A 20,226-nucleotide genomic window follows, 5' to 3' on the forward strand; every position below is an offset into this window, starting at 1 on the left:
CAGGTTCCTAGGTCTCGACTGCTCTCTAAGGGGTCAGGAGATGTTTTTCTAGGCCAGAGCCTACCCTGCCTGAATCCTTAGGAAACTAGGGCAGAAGGTAATGAGGAGGGATGGAGGCGACACTCCCGTGATTGAGGCCAGCAGGCTCAGAAGCCGAAGAAAGCTTCTGGCTGGTCCCGTCCATGGGCACCAGCTGGGAGCCCAGGTCTTCCCTGAGGCCCCAGCACTTCCTGGTTGTGTGACTTCGGACAAAGTGCCCAGTGCCCCGAGCCTCAGGCCCTTTACCTATACACCACGGCTGACCATTGTCCCTACCCTCAGGGCCATCTGGAGGCCGAGAGAACGCTATGCAAGTTCAGGGCATGTGAAATGTGAATTTCTAACATCATTGAACTTTGCTCTCTTGTTGGTAAGTGGAGATGTGCTTGGGGCTCTTCTGAGGCGGGTGGGTTTCACGGGCCGAATAGAATGCTGGCAGCTCCGTGGTAGGACCACGTGACGGGTGGGCACTGGACAAGTTTACGTTTTCACTGTTCAACGGGGGAAGCTGTCAGAAATGTGTGGATCAAGGAGAGCAAGCCAAGTGTGGGAGAGCCTGGCTCCTGCAGCCAATGGAGAGCCGAGCTCATGCTCATGTGGCAGAGTGGGTTCAAGGTCAACTTTATGGGGAGGATGTCCATGAGCCCTTCAGTTGGCCGTGCCCATCAAACTGAGACGAGCACTGTGAGCACGTCGGCACCATAAACGATTCTCAGAGCTTCATGAAGCACGTGCATGCGACACACACACACACACACACACACACGTGTGTGCACACACAACACACAGGCTCTCCTGGACTCATCTATGCAATCAGCTCATGCATAGGCATGAAGTAACTGTTCAGTGACCAATCAGAAGACACCTTCTGAGCATGACAGTCAAGAGCATTAGACCAGAGAAGCAGAACTGTTCAACTCTTTCATCTCTCTGAGCCTCAGTTTCCTCGTTTGTCAAGATGAGGGTCATAACCAGGCTGTTGGGAATATTTAAATTAGAAAATTAATATGAAAATGACCTGACACAGTGCTGGGGAAGTCGTAGGGGCTTAATAAATGCTGGTTAAATTGGAATCTGTAGAGGCTACAGGGACATAAAGGCTTAACGCATACGTATTGGGGTCCTACAGTGGGTCAGGCTGCGTCAGGTCCTGGGCATGCGGACATGAATAAAACATGCCACTGCGGAGTCTATACTTTAGACAGTGGGACAGACATACACAAATGTCAGGAAAGACATCACAGAAGAGAGACCCGGCCAGGCTTGAAGGACAGGAGTGAGTGTGCGGCTGGAGCCCTCCTGAGCTTGCACAGCCCGAGGGCGCCGTATCTGGCTTTGCAGAGGGTAGCTTAGCCATAGAGGACAAAGGGGACTCGAGGCTGCATCCGCTTAGCATTGGCTGAGAGGCCCCATCCAAAGTGAGAGCAGCAGAAGGTGGCGCCAGCGCTGGCTCGGCCAGCACAGGTGCAGCTGTGCCCCAGCCGTCTGCTCCCCACTCCAGAAGCAGACACCACCACCGAGACCCCAACCTTCTTGCCTTCGAATCTCCAGGCCCAGGGGCGATGGTCCCTCTGTGGTTCAGGTAAGAACTAGTGTCCGGATATCTTCCCTTTGCCTGTCCAGCCCCGCCCCCCCCCCACCCCCCCGCCCTGTGCCCCAGAAGGTCGGATCTCTGTGGACTGCATCAATGGAGCCCCTTTGCCCTCTGGCTCCTGGTTGGGCTCAAATAACATGGAACCTGGCAGGAGCCTGGCAGGCGGGAGGCTGAGGGCGTTGGGGTGTTTATTCCCCTGCCTCCCCTTCGCCGGGCCACTGTGGGGCGTGGCCCCAGCTCCTGCCAGATGGGCCCCTCCACCCAGTACTCGGTCTCAGGGTTCAGGTCCCCAATCTGCCCCTCTCCCTTCAGGCCAAGGGGGGGTGACAGCACTCAGCTGTTTCAGCCCCAGGGAACTGAGCGAGCCCTGTGGTTCCCCCAGCCCTTTGTAAATAGCTCCTTTACTGCACTCCCTGAATCACCTCATCTGTGTGGGCCACCTGCTTCCTGCCAGCCCCCGACTGACACCTCCGCGTGCTCAGCCTGGACACTGCCTCGCTCTGTGCATGTACTTTTCCGGGCCCGTGGAAAATGAGGCTGGAAATTTAGCCGCGAAGAGGGTGTCCTCCCAAATCTTTGCACATCCTGTTGGCTGCTCGGTGTGGGCCAGCCAAGGGTCACTTTCCCTCCCAGTTCTAAGGAGCGGGGGTGCTCGGGCTGAATCTGAGGTCAGAGCCGCAGATGTGTGTGTGGACAGAAGTCCCAGGAACCACAAGGGCCTCCTCATCTACCTCACAGGGTGCTTCTCAGAATTGACAGTTGCACACACCAAGCCACGGGAGCAGGGCTGGCAGGCAGGGGGTCCTCTGAGCCTTATTTGGTCGTGCCACTGGCGTGACTTTATTCCCTGATGATTCTCACAGATATTGGCCCGCACATGCGTCCTGCCCCGGGTCCTGGTCGTTTACACGTCTGTGATGTGCAGAAATGCAGCTCACATTTTTTCAGCTCCCACTAGGTGCCAGACACTCCAGACCAGATGGTAGACAGAGGGGTTGACGGCATGAGGAGGCGTTTTCACCCTCCCCGCTTCCTGCCTGACCCATTTACAGGCTCATGACCTTGAAACGGCTACTGCAGGCCCCTGTTAACGCCCCGATCTCCCCACGTGTAAAGTGCGCATAATAACTGCACCTCCCTCCTAGAGCTGCTGGGAGGATTACATGAGTAAGATATATATCGTGGTTACACACACCAGCTCATTTAACACTCATAATAATCCTGGAGGGTGTGTGATTGTCACACTTTGCAGGTCTGTCTGTCTCTGGTTCCGCACACTTCTGTGGCCATGGCGATGAGGTTGGGGGACAGGGTTCCAGAAGGTGTGTAACATCTACATGGTCAATGGCTGCCATGTGCTGCGTCCTTCCTGTGTCCCGGGAACCATGGGAAGCCCCGACATACGTTATCCTGCTTTCCTCGCGTAGCATGCAGTGAGGAAGCCCCTGCCAACCTCGTGTTACATGAGGAAACTGGGTTCCGTTGCATGCGGAGGCTCAGCAGAGTGAGTGGCTCTGGCAGGATTGCACCCCGGTCTCCCCGGCTCAAACACTCACGCTCCCAACCTCCAGGCTTCTCAGCGCACAAAACCCGGGCCCCTCCCGCAGAAACCGGGGCGGGGGGGCGGGGGGGGGGTTCTGCACTGTGAACTCCGTCCCAGGATGCACCCCGTCCCAGGGGTTGCATCCTCTGCGGCAGCGTGAGAAGCCCTGCTCAGCATGGCGCTGACAGGGCAGCGTCTGACGTATCCATCCCGTTACTGAATGTGCAGTAGCTCGTGTTAAAAAAAAAAAAAAAAAGGCTGTTGAGATGGTAGGAAGGTGGGAGGCCCAGACCCTGCCAACTGAAACCCAGCAGCTGGCACCCCACAGGAAGCGGAGGACCCCCGCTGCCCAGGGTGTCGCCGTCCCTGCCTGCAGACAATGGAGGATGAAGGCACTTGGATAAGGCCCCGTTCAGCCGGGCCCAGCTGCACAAGCGGTGTCACTGTCTCAGAGGAGACCATCTGGGGGGACGAGGCCAGCACAGTCTGTCCTCTGTGTGGGCTGTCACCACCGGCCCGGCCTCCGCTCACTGCCACCCCGGGGAGGCCGCCCATGTCTCCCAAGGCACGCGCTCCCTTCCAGGTTGAGAGAAGGACACAGGAACAATAAGATCTGGCTTCATCTGACCCAGAAGGGGGTTGGCTAACGGACCAGGGACGTGCCTGGTGAGGTGGGGGCCTCCTGAGGGCACCGCCAATAGGACAGCAGCGGGCAGCTGCCACCGTGGGAGGCTGGAGCTGCAGGTGGAGGTCTGGCCGGATGGCTTCAGGGACAGGCAGTCGGGGTTCCACACCTACCTCGGTCCTGGGGCATCAGTACTGCCTGACCCCACCCCCGGGCAGTTCGATTGGGCCAGGGGCAGAGGTCAGCTGACCCAACATAGACCAATCAATAGTTGCTTCCTCTTTTGCGCACTGCTGTACCCCAAATGCCTAAAACAATGCCTGGCACTCGTCGGTACTCCAGTAGGTAGCTAACTCATCTTTCTCTGCCCTCTGAACGGGACTCAGCCACCTGGCCTTGAGGCTGGCACTGTGGTGCCCCTGACCCGGGAGCTGAGTCAGCCCCGTGCTGCGAAATGGCCTGAGAAATGTGTAGAGGAAAAAGGAGGAGGAGGAGGAAGAAGCAGGAAGGACGGGGTGGAGGCAGAGGGAGCCGGGACAGGCTTCAGGAATACAGCCCTGGGTCCATGAGAATGTCCCCTCCCTCCTGCAGCTAGCGGGCGTGGGCCTTGATCCTTACAGCAAGTCATTCTAACCAACACAGCGTGTCTTCCTGAAGTCCTTCCCAGAGGGACTGGCGAAGAGTCCTGCACTCTTGGAGTGTTTTTAGCCGAGTGCCCTTGGAGGATGGGAGGGACAATGCCAGTCCTTGTCTGATCTGCCCACCGGAACCCGGATGGGAGGCGCTGTGACTCTGGAGCCTGACCGCCTGGCACCCTGTGCGGGCTCCCTCCCACCCCTCCTGCAACCTTAACACGTTATCTAACTGTTCTGAGCCTCAGTTTCTCTCTTTGCAAAATGGGCGTCGCCATAGCGCCTCCCTCCGTGGGTTATTTTGAAAATACAAAGTGTTTTGCGTCGTGCCCAGCACACGATTAGTGCCGGATCTGTAATAATAACATCCAAAACGTGCACAGGCAGGATTCTGATCAAAAAGCAACTTTATTTTTGTCCCCCGTTTCCCTTGAAGCCTGTTCACTGCCTGCAATCTGTTCCTTGCTCTAGAATGAGGATACGGGCAGACCCCTGAGTTTTCTAGCTGCTGTTGGGTAATAAAAGGTCCTTTAAACCGGGACGGGCAGTCCTGGATCCCATACCTCCCTCGGTCCTGGGGTACCAGTCCTGTGTGACCCCACCCCTGGGCAGCTCTCAACCTACAGCTTCAGCCTCGGTCCATGACTTCCATCTCCTTCCCTCCTCCCACTGGGCCTGCTGCCAGGAGGACCCTGTGGGTTGGCTGTATCTGTCCCTCCACACGCTCGCTAACCTATTTTCTGGTCTCTCCAAGGATCCCGTGGGGGATAGGGGAGGGAGGTCAGGAGGATGGGCAAGTTCTCAATTGCTTGGTCCTGTCACAGGCTTTGCACTCTCGGCCGCTCTAAGTTGGCAAGTTTTCTGGAGATGTCCCTGCCGGGCCACCTGTGGTTACACTGCTGGTCCGCCTGTTCCTGACCTGCCATTGGAGGGCCGTGTCCCTACTTCCCTCCGCTGCTGCCCCCGGCCACTGGCGCTTCCTTAGCTTGAGTCAGACCCAGACCTACCGTGCCCCCAGCCGCAGGGCGCACACAGCAAGCTCTCTGAGACCCCAGTACGCTAAGGCAGAGGGGCAGGCACAAAGCCTTTTCCGAAAAAGGTGTCAAAATCTTCCCTAAGTTTCAACACCCAGCCCTTTTCTACCCTCCAAAGTGGTGAAGGGCTTTGAGAAGTGTGCCATCGTTTTTGGATTTTTCCTTTATAAATTCTGCACTTTGCTGGCCCTGACCCTCCTGTGGGATGCAGTGGCTGGTGCCTCCGTAGACCTTCAACTTCCTGTTCCATTAGCAAGAAATCGACCTGTGCATCTAACCTCTCCATTCACAAAAGGTGATCAAGTGCATTGTCCCACCTGCTCCTCACAGCCATGCTATCGAGGTGGTGATTCTGTTCTCCCCATTCTGCTGATAGGAAACTGAGGCACGGAGAGGGGAAAAAGCTGGCCCAGGGTCACACCGCTGGACACTGAGAGCCAGATTTGCACCCGACTCCTTTCCACGGCAGCACACAGCTTCCGAGGAGAAAGGACTGTGAGGGCTCTGTGCCCTTGCTCAGTGCTGCCTGGCACCTGGGCAGTGGGCCTTCCAGGCCCCAGGGCGCTCCTGGTTCAAGGCCGCCCTAGAGGCCTGCCTGGAGGGCCGTGGCCTCCTCAAGTGCAGGCGGGAGGCTTTCCTGAAGCGGATGGAGGCAGCCAGCCCTGTGACTGGCAGCTGGGCTCGGAGCACCAGCCAAAGAAAAGCTTTGCTTCCTTTGCCCATAAAGCGCCCATTCTCAGCCACTCGCGCTGGCACAGACACCCACAGATCAGAGCCGCAAAGGGCTGGACAATGAGGCAGACACAGGCGAGGGCAAAAGAGTTGGTTTTTTTGCCAAATGCAAAACCCGGATCATTCTCAACACATGTGCCGCTTGCATATGAGCTGAAATGTTATAGGAAAGGTAGAGATTCCTCGTGCCAGCGTTTTGGGGGCAGATGGCGGGGGGAGGTGCCTGTGAAGATGACTTTATAGCCTGTGGCCACTTCCTCCTGGTGACCAGCACATGGGCCAGAAATACACCAGCTCTCATTTCCCCCACATTCCTCATCTCCCACCTAGCTCCCCTCTCCTCCCCGCCCCCGACCCCCACCCTATTACACTTCCTTCTAGGGGCAGCCCGGGCCAACTAGAGGTGAGTGACACTCAGGCCCGCCTGCCAGGGCTCACAGTCAGGTCGGGGAGACAGGAGAGGAGAAGCAGCAATGAGAATACAGGGTAACAGTAGAGGTGGAGACACACAGGATGATGGGGGACCACACGGTGGGAGGGGCGGAGGGATCAGAAGGGATCAAGGTCATTTACTCCTGGCACTGACGGATCAGGCAGAATGGCTGCCTCACCCACCAGAGCAGGCTCCAGACTTTACTGGGAGACTGTCAGCTCCTGGTGGACTGAGAGGGAGCTTCACGGAGGCGGTGAGGCCCGCGAGGGTGGGGAGGGCGTGCTCATCAGGCAGACAACCCTAGGGGGAGGGGAACGACTCCGGGCTGAGAGGGCAGTCAGGCAAAGGGGCCGGAGAGAGTCCATTAGGGGACCTCTGGGGACCTCTTTGTCTCTGATCCCTTAGAGGCCCAGCGTGGTCCGGAGACATTTGTTGAATGGCTGACGTGGAGGCGGTGTGATGGGGAGTCATGGCGGATGAGATGGAAGAGCAGCAGCGTGGCAGCAAGCTAGCTCCTACCGTTGATGGGCCTGGCACAGCCGGTCCTGCCCCAGCCTCCCGCAGGAGGTGGGTAAATTGGCCAGGCTAGAGGAGTGAACATATACATAAACAGTCCCTGGCACGTAGTCAGGGTGACATCGGTTACTATCATCCCGAAGGTGCAGATGTGCTCAGTGGAAGGAAGACACGCTCTGAGCAAGGAGATAACAGCTTGGACAGCCAGGCCCGCCTGGCACCAAACCCCATGCGCTGAGCCCATGCCCTCAAGGGGGTAGGACCGTTGAACTTCCGTGAATTCTACTGCACTCACTTGAAAAACGAGGGAATTTTAAGCACAGGGGCTATTCTTCTCATCATAATTCTCGATGGCCTGCGCCCTGGAGAAGCCGTGGGGCAGACGCTGGACCTGCAGGTCCCCGCACATGTCTCTGCCCCCACAGGCCTCTGGTGGCCGAAGCATCTCGGCGCGTTCCGTGCGGTTTCTGTGCAGCCTAAACCAGGCCTGTGCTCCGTATGCGGCTCGGTCAAAGCCACAGTGACCCGGCCCAGCAATGGCAGCGAACCACCCCGCGGGGCCACACACACCTGCCAGGCAAGCGGGGGCGTTTTCCCGGGCGGCCTTTCCAAGGTGCACGGCGGCTCACGCTGGAGAAGTTCAGCCCCGGCAAAGCGCACTGAGCTGTACCAGCTCCCCGGGGCAGCAGTGGCCGCTGGGCCCTGCGTACAGGCCCTGGGAGGTCATCCTTCTGGTCTGTGGCCTGGCCTGGGGCTTCCTCTGCTTGTGAATGTAACAGCCCCGCTCTGGTCTTGTGGATGGCCCCCTCCCCCTCCCTGCTCTGGTCTTTCTGGGATTTACGTTTGGGCCCCAGAAATGAAGGCTCCACACCCGCGGGAAGGCCCTCTCCGAGACAAGAGGAGCTTCTGAGCTGACTTTGCCTCCTGTCAATCTCACCGTCAAACCTTGATCACGGGTAACAGCTATGGCTTGGATCCGTGTCTCCAAAGTGACCCAGTCTGACAGGCACTACATTTCATCCAAAGTCCACCCCACACAGCGAGAAGGAAAAAAACAAAGCCAGGCAGCTTCACCATTTGTCTCTCATGGGCGCATCTGAGGAATATTTTTCTTGCGAAGACTCCCGTGCCGAGGACTGGAGAAGAACGCGTGTGCATTCCTTGCATCTCCAACTCAGGAACGCATCCTGGGGCTAATTATTTTTTAACTAACTAATCAGCATGCTCCCGTCATAAATTGGGATTTATCAGCACAGCGCATGCAAGGAGAGAACATATTATGATTTTGCTTTGGTTAATGTGCAAACGCGCGCTGTGTTGGTAATGACCTGCATTCGCTGAGCGGAGGGGGCTGGGAGGGGGAGCAGCTTCCTGCAACGAGGGCGGCGGCCGGGCCAGCTCTCCCCACCAGACACTCTGCTCCCGGACCCATCCGTGCATGTGGCCTCGTGGTCCCTTGGTCCCGTGGCCTTGTGGTCCCATGGTTTCGTGGTCCCGTGGTCCCGTGGTCCCGTGGTCCCGTGGTCGAAGGTGAGGAGGCAGGAGCCATTTCCTCACTGGGGAAAACTGGACGCCTCCTGTTTGTTCTGCTGATAGAACCAGTTCCACCCGCTTTGTTAGTGGGAAGAAAAGGCCTGAGGCGTGGGGGTGGAGGGGGCGGAAGGAGTGTTCACTACAGGGCGCGGGTGCACAGGGATCCTGCCCAGAACAGGGCCCAGATCCATTCTTGAGACCCCCCCTGTAATCTGGTGATTGTCTTCTCTCGTCGTATTGGACCTGCCCTCTCCTGCGAAGCTTGTCTGCCTGAAAGTAAGTGCTCTGCTCTGAAGGCCCCTGATAAAGGGATTTGTTTATCAAGCCGCCTGCGTGCCCCTGTGCTCCTGCCAGCAAGCTCCTCCCGGCTCTCGTGCTCTGGTTTGGAGCCAGGGCCCCAGGGCGCCCGGTTCACCTGGCTGAGCCGCGCCTGGTTACCTCCCCGCCCCCTCCAAGCATCAGGTCCGGCTTTGAAGCAGAATCGTCTGGCCACTCTGGCCTCACCTAGAATGAGGAGCAGGCGGGCGGGAGCAGGAGTGCTGCCGGCCTCCCCTCCGCGTGACCACGGGGCAGAGTCCAGCCGCATTCTTTCTGTCCGGCCCTGGTGCCAGGCTGCCGAGGTCTCCGCCTGGGCACAGCCTGATGGGGCACATTCTCCAGCCGGGCTCTGCTTTTGTGATTTAAAGGAGACATTTCCTCTCCTGTTTTATTTATTTATTTATTTATTTATTACATTTTTATCGAGGAGCTATTTTTAAATTATGAAAGAATATACATGCTCATTGTTGAAAATTTAGAAAAAGCAGAAAACTACCCATTGTGGGGGAAAAAACATAACTGCACCAGCACCCACACTCCCACTTGGGGTACTTCCTGCTGACCCTGTGTGCCCAGGGCCTCACAGGGCCTCCAGCCAGGGGGGCCGTCTAAAGCAGCGGGAACACGGGCCTGTGTTTTACATGTTTGCATTCAGCAAGCAGGGTCACGTGAACGGTGAGAGTATCCCTAAGTGATGATTTCTGTAACTGCATTTAGAGGTCATGTCCAACGTCTGCATTTGAGACCTTGGGGAACCTGAGGCTCTCCTGGGTCCCCCACCCCACCCATGGGACTTACACAAATGTATTTGTGCTTCTGTCACATTTGAGACCAAACTACCTTCACATCTTTAAACCTATTATTTTGTTAACATCTTTGCAAGTCAGTAGAAATGCGTCTGCAACGCGGTTTAGATGGCTACCCAGCACGCCGTTATGTCCAGCGGCCGCTCTCGTCAGCTGTCCTCCGTTAGTGAACGATCCAGATGATTCCTTTCTTTTTCACGACGATAGATAACACGGCACTGGACATCTTTATAGGAAACTCTCTGCGCCGCTCCGGGGTTATTTCTGTCCGATGGATTCCTAAGAGGAAAATTACTGGGTCGCAGGATAGGGCCATTGGAGTGTCTTGTTTCTCGTTGCTCAATGTGTGTCTAAATAGGGGGCGCTGATGGGCCCGCACGCCAGAACATTCCATGGCTCTGATGACCCTTTCGCCGCAGAGGCGACTCACAGAGCACGCTCTCCTAGGGAAAGATGTCAGGAGTGAAGGCCTAGCTTTGGTTTCCTGTTCAGCAAACGCATTTAGTTAGTCCTCTGTGTGCTTATATGAAATGTGTAGCTATAAAAACGTGCATATCTCTGTAACTATAGGAAACATGCTATGATGTGTGGGGATTTTTTTTAACGTGAATGGTATCCTTTTGCATGTGAGGTATAGGATGTGTTTTTTTCCTTCAGCTGTCTGTCTTGGAGCCTTACCTGGGTATATATGACTCTACCTCACCCTTCCTAGCCTTCCATATGTTTCCGTGGGATAGATATCGCCTAGTTCCGACAGCCATCCATCTATGCATAAATATGTAGGCTCATCCCAGTTTTCCCCCTTTTTGCAAATAGTGCTACAGGGCACATCTTTTTACGTGAGCAAGTTGTTTTTTTTTTTCTACAATGGAAATCAAGAAATTGGATTTCCAGGTTATGGGATATGCACATATTTAATTTTAATGGATACTGCCAAATTGTGGAGGACATCTTAATTTCCTTTCATGAGGGAAATTCTAGCCTGCCTTGGAGCTGGCTTCTCGGATGTGGTTCTGAAGTGTTCTCTGAGGCAGGCTGTTCCCCAGCGGTCTGTTCACGTGTTCATTCATCAGCCCTCCCACCTCTGTTTGTGAGGGCCCGGCCTGGCCTGAGACAGAGGACACAGCCTGTGAATGTGGGTTAGGTTCTCTCCTCTTGACCAGCCGCACCCTCAAGGGGCCTCAACCCGACACCCGAGTCCTTTCCCCACCTGCCCACCCCGGCTCCGTTTTCTAGACGGCGCTCAAGTGTCACCTCTTCTTGGAAGCCCTCCCGGGAGCCCAGGCCGAGGAAGGAAACCTCCCTCCGTGTCCCCACGCCACCTTAGGAACTGGCTCGGCGTGCCCATCGTGTGTGGAATTCAGTCCTCTCTCCCTGCTACCTGGGATCCTCTCGGGATCTCAGTGGTGCGTGGCTTTGGGGCATCGCCTGGTCAGTGTCTGGGGACTGGCGCGTGAACCACAGCAGGCGTGCGTGGCTATCTGTCACTTGGTAAGGGGAAGGGCCGAGTGCACGCAGCATTCCTTCCACAGAGCTTAGCAGAGAAAGGCCGTAAGAGATTAGATGGCTGGGCATTGACCTTTGACAGTGATGATGATGATGATGAAAATGATGAACAACTGGTAAGTTGGGTAAATCAGAAACTCTCTCACACAGAAATTCAGAACCACATCATTCTCCTCACGCCAATGTTTCTCCACAAAATCTAGAAGTTTCTCAGGCAATTTGTCTTTTAAAATGTATCATGGGGAATGACAAACAGCAGGAAGGAAGCTGCCCAAATAGTTGGAATATGTCAGCTTCGCATCATAAATCTCTGGGTAATGCATCAGCTATGAGCAGAAATGTATGAAAAAAAGACTAGAAATAAATACATCAAAATGTTCCTAATGGTTGCACCAGTTCTCTTCTCTTCTCTATCCTTTTTTGAACCTTTTAGATTATTTTAGCAGGTATATAAATTCATTTTAAATTAAAAAAGAGAAACAACCCCAACTAGTCTAGCCCTTAATGAACTTTCTAAGGGAAACATTTTAAATCCCCTGTGATGTGTGTGCATATGTGACAGGAGAAAACCATGCCCAGAGGACGCACCAGAAACGGCAGCAGGGTCCGGTGGTGGCGGTACATCTCCCACCCTCAGGAAGCCCGCAGTCTAGCTGGAGCCACAAACCCAAGTGCTGACAGGGACCAGGCGGCAAGGAGAAGGGAGTGAACCCCACCAGCAGGCCCCCTCCTGTCCTCTGCTAAGATTTGCAGGCCCAGGGAAAGCCCATAAACAGAAGTCCATTTGCCATACGTACAGGTTATAAACCGAGTTCACAATGGAAGCACCTGCAGTCTCTTAACTTGACAAATATACCTTTATAATGACCAGGAAGGCCAAGTTCAAAGTTAGAATTCTCAGACGCCTCAGTTTCCTTACCTGAAAACGATGACCTGGGGAGAACTGGTCCCCAGCCCAGTGTCCCCCAGCCCCTAAAAAACACCTGCTCTTCTTCCCTTCCCACGCCTGCCTCCAGCTCACACGGCAACGGGCTCCGTGCAGGTGGTAGGCACCTCGGCCCGCACATCCAAGCTTCAATCTTCTCCTTCCCCAAGACCCCCCTGGCTCCATGGACTCCTGGCGACCTGGGGAAGGGCACGTTTGGAGAGGGGCCGGAGTCGGGCCTCTAAAGCATGTGGCCCAAAGCAGGGACCCACCCCCCCCACCCCCAACCTGGGTCTTAGGGCAGCAGCATCGTTGAGGCAGGTGGGAATTTGGTGACCAAGAGAACCAGCGCCCTGTCTACAAGAGCAGTGGCTACTCACTCCAGCCCTGAGTTCCCGCCATGAGAATCTGGGTGGATGTGACTTCCACTCCTTAAAGAGAAAACACAGATCTGGGTTTTCTATGAGTGGATGATCTACGCATGTTAGCAAAGAATACTTTTTGAAAAACGAGTGAATTACTCTGTAGGCCAAACCTCAAATATCTGTGACCACCTGCCTGTGATTTCCATGGGAGCCAAGAAAATTTAAATTCCATTTACCCATTGCTTGACCACTCTTTGGTCTTTAAAATAACATTCACCAATTCATTATGTCACGTAAGCCCACAAGTAACCGATGACATGTCCCCATCGCTGCATGTATGTTTGGATTTCATGCATCTTCTGTTCCCAGTGGAAGGCCAATGTACTCGGTCCCTTCCAGCACGGATGTTTGTCTCCATAAGCCACCGGGAAGGGCCTGATGTCGGACTCGCACATCTCCCTTCCTGATGCTGACTTCTGTCATGTCCCGCTCTGGCCTGCCATAAACCCAGGCACGTGCCTCTCACCGCCCTTCCCACGTTCTGCTGCCATTAGCTCTGAGCCTGTCTGTCACTCGAGACCGATCTGCATGTCACTAGGGCCTACCACAGAGCCTGTCATGTGGTAGACACCTAGTACATCTTGTTTGTTCTGGACTGAACTTGTGGGTGGATGGTTCCCTGTGATCACCCGAGTTTTCCCAGTTGCAAGTGAATAATAATCATAGTGGACATTTCTGGGACATTTGCTAAGAGATTTAGATGTATTGCCTCGTGTAATCCTCTCAACTAACTGCTCAACAATTTTATCCCCATTTTCCAGACGCAGAAATTGTGGCTCAGACAGACAAAAAGACCTGCTCGTGAGTCATGCAGCTGGCAAGTGGCAGAGGTGGGACTCGAACCAATCTTGCCTGATTCTAAAGGTGTGTGTTCTGAGCCAGGAAGCCAGTGCTCCTTAGGCGTGCCACTGACAGTCCTCGCGATGCCTCGAGGTGAGATGCAGAGGAACTCCTACTTTAATTACTAGGCATTTGTTTGCCTCAACATGTACTTATTTCAGTGTGTGTCGGGAAAAAATAAATGCCCATCTGTTTTACGGCACGACATACTGATTTTCCTATTTACATTAGTGATACAAAATGTTCCAGTTAAACTTATTTAGTGAAGTTCTAAAAAGTTGAGTCCATTTACAAATACTGTTGGGTGGATCATAAATAAGACAGGTAATAATACCGCAATGCAGCAAAAATGACGTGTCTGGGTGTACACAGAGGCTGCGTTTGCAGAAACACTGCCCCAGTAACCACCACGCATGGATTAAAAAGAAGCACTCACGTACCCACAATGAAATTCGTTTTGAAACTCGCACCATGCGTTTACAAGTTCGTAGAAAGTTGCTTAAAAAATGCAACCCAGACCTTGCTTAACGAGGACTGCACCCAGCCTCGTAACTTCTAAGTTTGTAGCCTGTTTCTTTCTTTTTCCTCCTTCTATTTTTGGAACTTCAGTGGCGGAGTGGACTTTTTAAAAAGGGCTCTTAATAAAAAATGAGCTCGGGGCCTGGAGCGCTCCTCCACCTTGCTTCCACTCTGAGCACACGGTGAATTACAGTGCCTGCACACAGTGGCCCCTCACCACCACGCTGCTGAAGAGCAGCAGCCAGAGTGCGCCCACGGCGCTGCCATTGCCCTGGCTGAATTATCTATGTGTTTATCATACTGCACAGGGGCCGCTGAACCTGAAGGTACGGCTGTGGGGCCGGGTCATTTCAAGAAACCCATTACTGGGAATGAACTCAGCTACATCAGAAACTGGCACATCCAGTCGGATGTGATGGTGCCCATTAATATTAGATAATTACTACCTCTGTAGTTGTTTGAGGTGGTGATAACTTGGTATGTGTGTATGTGTTTGTATGTGTGTGTGTTTATATGTGTTTGTATGTTTGTGTGTATTTGTGTGTGTTTGCATGTGTTTGTGTGTATATGTGTGTTTATGTGTATTCTGTTTGTGTATGTCTATGTATGTTTGTGCGTATGTTTGTGTGTGTATGTGTTTATGTGTGTGTCTGTGTGTGTGCCTGTATGTTTGCGTTTGTGTACTTGTGTCTGTGTGTGTGTGTGTGTGTGTGTGTGCAGGCATTATTGAATCGCTTCAAGGCAAACCACTTCATTAAGGAGCTGCTTACCACCGGGGGGATGTCGATAAAGACTGGCTAATGGTCTCATGGAACTGGCCCTGAGGTGACTCAGCCCAATGAAGCCATCACCCTGTTTAATGCATCTTACACAAGATGGAAATGGTTTACTGCGTGTATAAAGCCACTCTCCAGGATTTACAGCGACTGATGTGCCAGAAGATCAACAGCGTGGTCCAAGTTTTATGCCACTCGTGCCTTGATGTACACTATTAGGAGATTGCTGTATTTCCCCCAAAACACCAACAATAAAATCTAGAGAACTCTAAGGTTTTCCAAGGCATGCTTGTTAGCTAAGTTCAACCTAACGTTTATTACTTTAGGACTCACTTGTGACTTGTATATAAGGAAGAAAAAATTGATTAATTCAACAAACACTCACTAAAGGCCTGCCATGGGCTGGGCATAAGGCCAGGCCCAGGGGATACAAAAGACAAAGAAAAGAGTGCCTGACCTGGAGGAGTAACTAATGGGATCCAAACAATCCATAAGACAATAGTCGGTTATGTGGCCAAGGGTCTGTGCCAACCTAGAAGACACGCACCTCTGCTTGGGGCTCAGGGCAGGCCAGCGAGGGCGCTTGAGTGGGAGGAGCCTCTCTGGCAAACGCATCTGTGTTCTTGGCAGTCAGACCCCCATGGAAAGGCCTAAGGAAACAGTGTGAGCATGGAAGGCTCTTGTTATGCCTCCAAAGACTTCCCCTCCTCCTTCCAGCAGAATTATGTTTCATGTTGGGACCCTTTGGTCTCAGAGAAGGTGGGCCCAGGTCTGGTCTATATCAAGGATTGTGACCCAGTTCTGACCGAAACAATGTAACAGGAAGTGTGTTGGAGGGCCCTTGGGAAAGCCCGTTCCTCCCTGGTCACAGGAAAGCAGAGACCAGCAACTCTCAGCTCTTTGAAGTCCTGGGCTTCTTACTTCAAAATGCCCTGCATGATGACTGGAGTTGTAGGGGACATCTTAGGGCCCTGCAGTGGGGGGGCCGAGGTTCCAACCGGACCCTGGCATCACTGGCCCACCGGCATCCGTGACCTCTGGACTTGTTGATGTCTGAGAATAACCTCTTGTTCAAGTCACTCTTCCTCACCCAGATGGTATTCACGATTCATGTCATTCAAAGTCCCGGGAAGTGTCTCGGGATGCTTGGAACAAGGCTCTCGGAGAACTGCAAGAGGTGATACTGAACTGCCCTGCAGGTCAGGTGGTCAGGTGCACGGGATGCCATGTTAAGGAGCCTGGCAGTGCTTTTCAGATGATCGGTCCTCTCCTGGTGGATTGTGGAGAGGATTGTGGGTGACACCCAGGAGGGACCTACATAACCTTGAATCAGACCATGAGAAATGTGGTTCCTTTTCCATTCTCTTTCAGTCCTTCTAATGCTTCCCAGATTGGTAGGAAGTCTTTATCAACTCTAACCCTTTTAATCTTCCTTGTTAACAAAGGGAAGGAAGGCCTCAGACTTACAGACTTTGATATGCATATAAGACCGAGGGGAAATTCATTCCATCATTTTGTTTTCATTGTTTTAAATGTGATAATTACCTTTTGGTTATAGTTTTCACTTTGGGTGGTGAATCAAGTTGTCTTGAATGTATATTTAATTTTTTTTCTCTAAAGGTGAGCCAGCTTATAGAAAAATATGAAATATACGATAGTGTAGGAGCAACACCAATATGGCAAAAAAAAAAAAAAAATGTGATGCTGGAAGTGAAAATTGCTGACGTTTGAAAAGAACATCAGCTATACATCAGGAAGCCACTGCGAGTGTTTAGGCAATGGCTTCATGTAATTAGGCTCTCCATTTAGAAAGATTCATTGAGCAAGGCCAGGCATTAAGCCTGAAGATGGCTTTCATTAAAAAAAAAAAAAAACTCAGGTGAGGAATGATCAGGCTTAAACCAAAGCAGAGATGGAGAAAAAGAGGAGATGCTGAGGAAACAATATGAAGATGACCTGAAGTCCAATTAGAGCAGCGGTTCTCACCCTGTGGGTCGCACAACCCTTTCACAGGGGTCGCCTAAGACCATCGGAAAACACATATACAATTACATATTGTTTTTGTGATTAATCACTATGCTTTAATGATGTTCAATCTGTAACAATGAAATTGGGGGTCACCACAACAGGAGGAACTGTATTAAAGGGTCGCGGCATTAGGAAGGTTGAGAACCACTGAATTAGAGGATAAAGAAGGAGAGGGAGGAGTTTGGAATGACTCCCGTAGGCAACTGAGGGAAAGAATCATGGTACCATTGGGTGAGCTAGAGAAAATGGGAGGAGGACTAAGGCTGAGAAGGAGGCGATGGGTTCAGTTGGCCACACAGGATTGAATGTCCCTTGTTAAACCCAGATGGGGAAGACCTGTGGGCCACTCGCTCTCAAAGTGTGTTCATCAAACCAGCAGCTTCAGCATCGCCCGAAAGCCCATTAGAAATGCCAGTTCTTGGATCCCATACCTATGCCATCAGAACCTTTGGTTTGTTTCAACTGGTCAACCAGATGATTCTGATGCACTAAGATTTGAGGACCACGGGTAGAGGAAAGAGTCTGGGTCGAGATACCTGGAGAAAAGAGCTGACTTTAGACAAGGCCCTTCCCTGGACCTCAGCTTCCTCAACTGCAAAATGAGGTCCTTGGCTTGACTGTAAGACCCCAGGTAAGTCAGGAAACACCACTGGACCTAAGTGCCCCACCCTGTGACATCCACCTCCCTTTTCTTCTTTGGTGATAGAATATCAATTTTTAACTAAGTGCATGAGTGTGAAATAACGACCATACTTCCCAACCTCTCTGCCAGTAGCTGTGACCATATGGCCAAGTTCTGGCCAATAGGAGGAGAATGAAAGTGATGCGTGTGTCTTCTGGGAAGTTTTCTCAAAGAGAAGGGTTATGTCCTTCGTTACCTTTGCCTCCTGCCTTCCGTCTGGAAGACAGACGTGATGGCTGGAGCTTGATCAGCTATCTCAGATCAGAAGGCAGCAGGTACAGGTTGAGGCTGGAAAACACTGTGCTGGAAGGAACCTGGTTTCAGATGACTTCCTGAAACCACCCGCCAGCCCTCTGTTGACTCCCGGTCTTCATTTATGTGAGAAATGAACTTCTTCGTTTTTAGCCATTCTTATTTTGGTCTTTCTGTGCTTTCACATTATGAGAAAATCTCTTATACCTTATAACTGTATTAGAAAATACTATGAGAAAACATAATCAGAATTCTTGGGGGGCAGGGCCTGGGAGTGTGCATCTGATGGACTCCCCCGGGGACTAATGCATACTAAAGTTTGAGGTTGGATGCTTCCGAATCTACTCTTTAGTTACACTCATACTGCAAGAATAGGGAGCGAGCCATTTGGACATAAAAAGAAAGGACCAGCTTCAGTGTTTTTCTAATAAAGTGACTTCCTTTGAACCTTTATTGCTGAAGGGTTGTGAAGTGAAACTCTTTTGGTAGTAAAAATGCTGGCCGAAAGGAAATCATCAAACTGGACAAACTGGACTAGGGACTGAGTTGATGGCCATGTTGGGGCCACGGTTTAGGTCTGTGACTCCCAGCTCTCTGGTCCCTGAATCTTCCCTGGAAGCTCCGAAAAGCTGTTCATTTCCCGCATCGCCGGTGCCAATCCACCAGCGTAGCCACGGGTGCGAGCGGGCAGCTGTTTGGCTGCGCGGCCCGGTTCTGAGACGGGGAAGGGAAGTGTGTCCCATCACCGCGGCGCGGGTAACGTGGGGCAGCCGCCGCTCCCGTAGGTGGCGGGAGCCACAGAAGAGCCACGTCATGCCACGTGATGCAGTCCTGGAGGTCCGCCCCGCTCCAGCTCACCATGTGATGCAGCGACCGCAGGTGAAGCGTGTCGGTGTCCGGACCTTCCCCGAGCTCTTCTTCAGCCACAGGGCGTCGGGGGAACTGGCACCCCACGTGCTCCCCATCCAGATGGCCTTCCAACTGTGGACTCCATGTTAAGGATCACCCCTCAGGTGGGAGAGCGGAGGAAAACACCGTCCCCAGTGCAGAGGGCCATGGAACACCACACACAGAGAAGCTGTAACCAGCATGAGCTGTTAGGAACAGTGGTGCCTTCTAAGTAACACGCACACTTCCCAGGACTGACACAAGGTGAAGAGCAGGGGCGGGGTTTAAGGAAACCTGCTCTGGGGACTTGGCTCTGTTTCTGTCCTTCCCCGACCTTCCCAGAAACTGCCCTGGAACATTCTTACTGCATTGTTCTTTAGTTTCACTAACACCTAGACCCCACCACCACATTAGAATGCGTACTGCCGCTGCCCGGAGCATGCTGCTGGGACTAGTCTCTCGGGGGACTGGACCACACACCTGCCCGGACTTGCCTTCTCACTACGCTCACCACAGCTCCGAGGACACCGTGTCCTTCAGTCCCCTCGCGGGAAGCTCCTGGGCCACCAACCCTGAAAGCGTCCATTGCTTTCAATATTTCCGCATGCGACGAGCATGTGCCCATGGAGTTTGTGGTGGTGTCTGGTGGCTTCTTGGGTCTGGGTGTCCGAATGCCACAGTGTGCCTTCGTGCCTTATGGAAATGAACCGAAGCGGGACTGATGCTTGTCCAACTCCGGGTGCCATTCCCACCTGGAGTCTTTGGTGCCCGATGGAGTGGCACAGTGCGCAACCTGGGCGGCCTTGGGTGGTGGCCCTGATTGCTGAAGTCATCAGACCGGCCCCTGCAGAGCCTGGGCGTGTGCTGATGGGGACAGGCTGACAGTGTGTGCTTCAAGGGCAGCGTGGAGGACATCAGAGCTGGAGTGGGGCAGAGTTCACCCTGTGGGATTATGGGGTGAGATTTGTATCGCCTGCCAAGCTTTCAGGGAGGCTGCTGAAGGAGATCTTAGGGCCTTGCTTCCTGGGAGGCTCTGGGTTTGGGGTGTGGTTGACCTCAAACCCCGAAGGGGGCTGGGCAGTAGCCAGCAGGGGACATGCACTCACCAAGCTATGAGCTCTCTGAAGGTGTGTCAGCCCTTGCTGGACAAAGAGGGAGGTTTTGTTTTTTCCTTTTTGAAAATCTAGTAGCGCCTTAATGTTTGGGCAGAGCTTGCTTTCTCTGCAACCCCAAGCTTCCCAGTGAGCGGGCTTCCTGGGAGGGGCCCTGTTCCGCCAGCAGAGTGCTCAAGCCAGCACTCATCTGCAATGCTAGGTCCCTTTGGAGATCCGAAATGGAGCTGCTGAATTGTTGTCATGGTTACCTGGGACAGTTTCTAAGGCCAGAATGTTTTCAAGGAGGGCAGCCCTGAGCTGGGTATCCTGGGTTTCTGAGCAGACAACTGAGCCCAGAGAATTGCTTCCCTCTTCCTTCTCCCATTCTCCCAGTCCCTCGCCGGAGCCTGGCTGATCACTCAGCCCTGCCCAACACCACGGCCCACGCTTGCCACGGCCTTCCGAGATCAGGCTGACCGGGCAGCA

General features: G+C 53.1%; 1 long non-coding RNA gene across 1 annotated transcript in view; it reads left to right on the plus strand.

The window, feature by feature from the left end:
• The window catches only part of LOC308520413, a 274,969-nt gene extending 261,265 nt beyond the window's left edge, over positions 1 to 13,704 (plus strand). The window contains exon 3 of the long non-coding RNA XR_013996088.1: positions 13,423 to 13,704. This is a non-coding gene — a long non-coding RNA (uncharacterized lncRNA). The remainder of the gene's footprint in view (positions 1 to 13,422) is intronic.
• The last annotated feature ends 6,522 nt before the right edge of the window (positions 13,705 to 20,226 follow it).

The sequence above is a fragment of the Myotis nattereri genome, assembly GCF_964212035.1.
Source record: "Myotis nattereri genome assembly, chromosome: 5".
Taxonomy (NCBI): Eukaryota; Metazoa; Chordata; class Mammalia; order Chiroptera; family Vespertilionidae; genus Myotis; species Myotis nattereri.